The sequence below is a fragment of the Cebus imitator genome, unplaced genomic scaffold, assembly GCF_001604975.1.
Source record: "Cebus imitator isolate Cc_AM_T3 unplaced genomic scaffold, Cebus_imitator-1.0 Scaffold895, whole genome shotgun sequence".
In the NCBI taxonomy this organism is placed as follows: Eukaryota; Metazoa; Chordata; class Mammalia; order Primates; family Cebidae; genus Cebus; species Cebus imitator.
In genome coordinates, this window is record NW_016108210.1 from 198403 (window position 1) to 204418 (window position 6016).

The following is a 6016-nucleotide window of genomic DNA, read 5'->3' on the forward strand; positions in this document are numbered from 1 at the left end:
CTGCCTCCTAGGTTCAAGTGATTCTCCTGTCTCATCCTCCTGAGTAGCTGGGATTACAGGCATGCGCTACCACGCCCAGCTAACTTTTTGTATTTTTAGTAGAGACAGGGTTTCACCATGTTGGTCAGGCTGGTCTAGAGCCCAAACTCAGGTGCCATCAGATTCTTTTGTCATGATTTCCTCATGTCTCTTTCCATATTGGACTGTCAGCTCTTTGAGAGCAGTGTCTTCCTTCCACTGGCTCCTATGGCCACCCTATATTTTTGTTGAATGACTTAGTCCACAGTGAGTGACACAATTGACTTATATAAAACCAAAATGACCTCTGTTCACACAACAGGCTACATTATTTTGTTGTTACTGTTCTGATCCAGCTTTTTTTTTTTTTGTACTTACAAGTTTATTTTATTTGTTCATCATGCATAATTTCTCTAGGTTTGCCCAATCATTCCAGCCTGACAAGGTAGTTTCCTTCATTATTTTTAAAAAATTCTGAGTCTGTTATCCGAGGAATCATGTTGCCTCTTCCAGCTGCATCTTCAGCAACATTTATGGTTGTGCCATCAATTTCCTTATCCAAGTTAAAAATAACAGTTATGGACAGAGTGTTTTACATGGTATTTTTCTTCTCTTCTCTAGGATTGTATGTATTTCTTCCCATGTTTTGTCAACTGGATTGTGAACTCCTCAAGACAGGCATCATGGATCTCTCATGTTTATATTCTCTTAACTTTCTTGATTTTAAGAAACACTACAAAATATCCTAGTGCCCTGTGATGACGGTCGCAGAAAGCTGGTTCTGGAATCAGATGACTGAGGATCAGAATACAGATACCCTCTGCAGGTCAACCTAGGCAAGTTTCTCAAACCCTTCAAGCCATCGATGACATTTTCTCATATACAAAATGTGGAAAAAAGTACTAGCTACATCACAGAATTGTCTTAAGAGAATAAAACAGATAAGGTATGTAGAATGTTTCATGCTATACTTAATCCAAAGTGTTTAATATAATAATAGATATTAGAGGTATTATTTGAATAAAATAATAAATAATTTAAATATCAATGTCAACAAATCTGCTAATTTATTACTTAGTTTCTGCTAGGGCTGCCATTACAAAGTACCACAGTCTGGGTGGCTTCAGCAACAGAAATCATTTTCTCACAATTCTGGAGGGCAGATGTCCAAGATCAAAGTGTCAGCAGGGTTGATTTTGTTTTGTCTTTATTCTTGGCCATCTTATCCTTGCACCTTCACATGGTCTTTCCTCTTTACCTGTCTGTGTCCTAATCGCCTCTACTTATCAGAGTACCAGTTATATTGGATTAAAGCCCACTCCAACAAACTCCTTTAACCTTACTTATCTTTTTAAAAACCCAATCCTCAAAGATAGTCACATTCTTAGGCACTGAGGGTTAGGATATCAAACATAATTTTTTTGGGAGAAACATAATTCAGGCTATGATAATCAGTAATAGATATCACACCCATTGTAAGTAATATCTAAGTTAATCATGATCAACTGTATAACCATAACAACAACTCTCTGACCCTTCTTCTTTTTTTGAAACAAGGTCTCGCTATGTTACCCAGGCTGGAATGCAGTGGCATGATCTCGGCTCATGACAGCCTTGATCTCCTGGGCTCAAGCGATCCCCCAATATCAGCCTCCTGAGTAGCTGGGACTATAAGCACATGACATCACATCCAGCTAATTTTTATATTTTTGTATTTTTTGTAGACACAGGGTTTCTCCATGTTACCTAGGTTGGTCTCAAACTCTTGGGCTCAAGTGATCCACCCGCTCTGGCCTCCCAAATTGCTGGGATTACAGGCATGAGCCACTGTGCCTGGACACTTGCCCTTGTTTTATGACTGTATGTCCTCAACTTCTGCAATTTGACTGGCAGTGCCTCCAATGAAAGTGATAAATATCTATGCCCCATTGCCATCAGATTCAGCCATGTGACTTGATTCGGTCAGTGCAAAGTGAGCATGTGTACACACTCCACTTCCAAGCAGAAGTTTTAAGAGTCATTGATTGTTTTCTTTAGATATCTTACTCTTTTCCCTCTACCGCAAGAACCATATATCTCAAATATGGGCTGCTTCTTCAGCCCAGTGCCCGGAATGAGCACTTCTTAACTTTCAGTGAGACTGATCAGGCAGAGCTGCCTCAATGAGGAGCTACTGCTAATGCATAAAGTCAAGTGACAAGTATACTGGGATTTGTCAGGATTATTGCTGCACTGAAGCTGCCTAATGTGATCACCAACAATACATAACCCACAGATGCATGTATAGCTTATTCCTTTTCCTCATAGAAGTCATAGAAACCCAATATGCCATTGGTGATGTAATTCTAATAAACCCAAGCTGTAAAAAGAGGAGCAGACTGTCAACAATTTCATGAGGGATCAAAAACTTATTTATTAAACATTCTTAGTACTTTTTCCATTTATATGTAAGAACATGGCACCTTCCCCCATGCTTACATTTTATCTCACATATAAAGAAATTACAGATTTCACAGTTGGAATGGCAACTTTTACAGCCCTGCTTTCCCTGTTGTAGAGAGAAATCCTCTTCTGTTCTTGGAGAATACAGTGGATACAGAAAATTAGAACTGTCTGCCCTTACTTGGCAAACACAAGGATTCTCCAATGCAGTATAACTTCATTCACAATAGTGTCAAATGTACCAAAACACATGCTAGGTTCACAACTCAAACAACCATCCTTTAACTTTCTTCTAGTTCCCAGATTCTGGGTGAAGGTGACAACTGAGCCAGACTGTACGGAATGAGCAGGATTTTGGCTGGTGAGACAGGAGGAGGACATTAAAGGCAGATGGTGCAGCTGAAACAAAGGCACAAAGTGTGCTGGAATATAAAGAGTTGAGGGTGGTTGTGGCAGGCGGTGGAGGAGTGGCTACAGGTAGGACTGACAATGAGCTGGAAGGCCATCCTCAGAGCCAGTGTCTTTGATTCTACCCCACAGAAAACTCAGCAAACAACAGGTAAACACTTTCAAGTTGTATAGACCACAAATGTATATATTTCTGATGTTAAAATGGCTTCTCTTTAATACATTACTTTGCATAGCAGTTAAAAAATGTGGCCATTTTCAGTAGTCAGCTCAATTTCCTACTAGAGCTCTGCCATCAGTGTGCCCTATCCATCTGGGTACATTGATTAACCTGCCTGACTGAGACTCAGTTGCCTCTTCTGAATAATGGTGATAATAGTGATCATCATTCTTGTAAATGAGGCTCATTGGCTATAAAGATGCATGTAAATTTTTGTCAAAATATTCGAGTCAAAAGTAAAAGGTCCAGAAATGGCACTTTCTGAAACTGTTATCACAATTGTTCAGAAATGAAAGCTTAGTCATATGCACCCCAGAGATTTAGCCACCTACACTACACCCCTTAGTTGTGCTGACATTCTAAACACTGCTTCTTATCTGTTCTAAAAGGTGCTTAAGACAAAACCAGAGAGAGACATGACAATTCAGTGATTGATATGGACTAAATGGACAGCCACAGTTATGCCTCTCAGTGCCTGTTTCAGCTGAAGCAGGGCTAAGCTCACACAGTTCAAAATCAGCTGAAGGCCTGAATTCTTTGGTGACCAGGCCAGCTACAAGCATGGAGCAGGGAACAAAGAGAATGTGCCTGGTGACTCCTCCTCTGGAAGCTCTCTGGGAAATCAGGACTCTTGGCCACTATTAAGGCTTGGGGGTGGCCGGACACGGTGGCTCACACCTGTACTCCCAGCACTTGGGGAGGCTGAGGCAGGCCGATCACCTGATGTCAGGAGTTCAAGACAAATTTGACCAACATGGAGAAACCCCATCATTACTAAAAATACAAAAATTAGACAGGGGTGGTGGTGCACGCCTGTAATCCCAGCTACCTGGGTGACTGAGGCAGGATAATTGCTTGAACCTGGGAGAAAGAGGTTGTGGTGAGCCAAGATTGTGCCATTGCACTACAGCCTGGGCAACAGAGCAAAACTACATCTAAAAGAAAAAAAAAAAAGGCTCAGAGGATAGCTTAGATTTGAAAACTGGTGCCGCATTCACAGGCAACTTTCCTCCATGAAAATGTTATTTTTGCTTTATTTACTGAATTACTGGCTTCATCCTTTTGGGGTATACTTAGGAGAGGAATTTCTGTCTTTCCCATGCTTAGATATGGTTCCTTTTTATATATGCCATTTGGTAGGGTTTTGAAGAAAGGAAGGAACGAAGGAAAAAAAAAAATGCTGAGGATAAAACTACAAGTTGGTTTAGTTCTCCTTAAACATTTTCTTAATTTCAGGTGAAAGTATTTGATAAATGGGCCTTTAAAACAATATTATTGTGTTGTGAGAACTTTGAGAGAGTGTTATCACAGTAATGAGGAATGTCACTATCCAGGATTGTTTTTCCCTTTTCCCAATAAAATTAAAACATATGAGGACATGGCTTGAATGGATAGTAAACACTGGCATTTGTTTTGATTATCTCCCCAAAATCTAAACAGAAAAGCTACTTCTCTTATCAATCAAATATTATTAATAAAATATATTTGACTTAGTTTATGATATGGAATATCAATTTGAATGTCCTAGCTGCTTTTCATTGCTGATGGGTTGAGTGTTCCCCTTAAATAACACATTTCTACTGGGTGATACTAATTATTGTAGATAGTTTTATAAATAAAATTATTGCAGCCATTAGTTCTCTTTCTTCCACTCCCCCCACACTGGTCTCCTCCATTTTTCTCTGTCTCTACCTCCTTTTTCCTTCTATCTTATTTCCCAAGTTCTTTTGTTTATCTACCATTCATTCATTTAATCTACATTTACTAGCACTTAAAGAAGCTTCCATACTTCCGACAAGATGATGGAATAGGAACTGCTCTATAGCACAGTTCCCAGTGACAGCAATGCAGAAGGCAAGTGATCTCAGCATTTCCAACCGAGGTACCATGTTCACCTCAATGGAACTGCTTGCACAGTAGGTGTAGCCCAAGGAGGGCAAACTGAGGCAGGGTGGAGCACTGCCTCACCTAGGAAGTGCAACTGGCTGGAGGACCCCTCTCCTACCCTACAAAGGCCATTGGGGGTCTTATCCAGCCACTCTTACACTTTGGCTCAGATACTGCACTTCTCCCATGGTCTTTATATCCCGCACCAGGAGATTTTAGCTGGACCAACAAGCACTGTGGCTTACCAGCACAAATCTGAGGGGCCATTTCAGCCAGTGCTGTGGGTTTTTAGCACAAATCTCTGTGGCCGTTTTGGCTGGCACCTGGAATTCCTGCAAGACAGAGCCTCCCACTCCCCAGAAAAAAAAAGGGAGTTGAAGGTAGGGAGCCAAGTGACCTGACATGGCCGGTCCCCCCACAAGAAAGACCAGCCAACTGAAGCCCTCTGACATGCGAGTTTTACAGTCAGCACAGCAGTTTGACCTCCACCCAGAAGGATGGAGCTCTTTGGGGGGAAGGGCATCCGCTGATGCAGAGGCAGTTCTAGCTTTACCTGTGTAAACAAATGCAAAGTTTACCCAGCATCTGGACTGAGCCTGCAGCAGCTCAGCAGTGCCTCCACAGGCAGACTGTGACTAGACTCCCTCCTTGCTGAGCAGGATGCCTCTGACAAAAAGGCAGCAGCACATTAGAGACTTATAAATAAAACTCCACCTTCCTGGGACAGAGCACCTGGGAAAGGGGTGGTTGTGAGTTCTGCTGCAGCAGACTTAAACGTCCCTGCCCAGGAGCTCTAAAGGAAGCAACGACGCTCCCAGGAAAACACTTGAGCGCAGATAAGGGACAGACTGACTCCTCAAGTGGCTCCCTGACCCCCATATGTCCAAAAAGATACCTCATAGAGGAGAGCTCTGGCTGGCATCTGGTGAGTACCCTTCTGGGACAAAGCTACAAGAGGAAACAACAGGCAGCAATCCTTGCTGTTCTGCAGCCCCACAGGCGATTCCCTGGCAAACACAGTCTCCAGTGGACCTCCAGCAG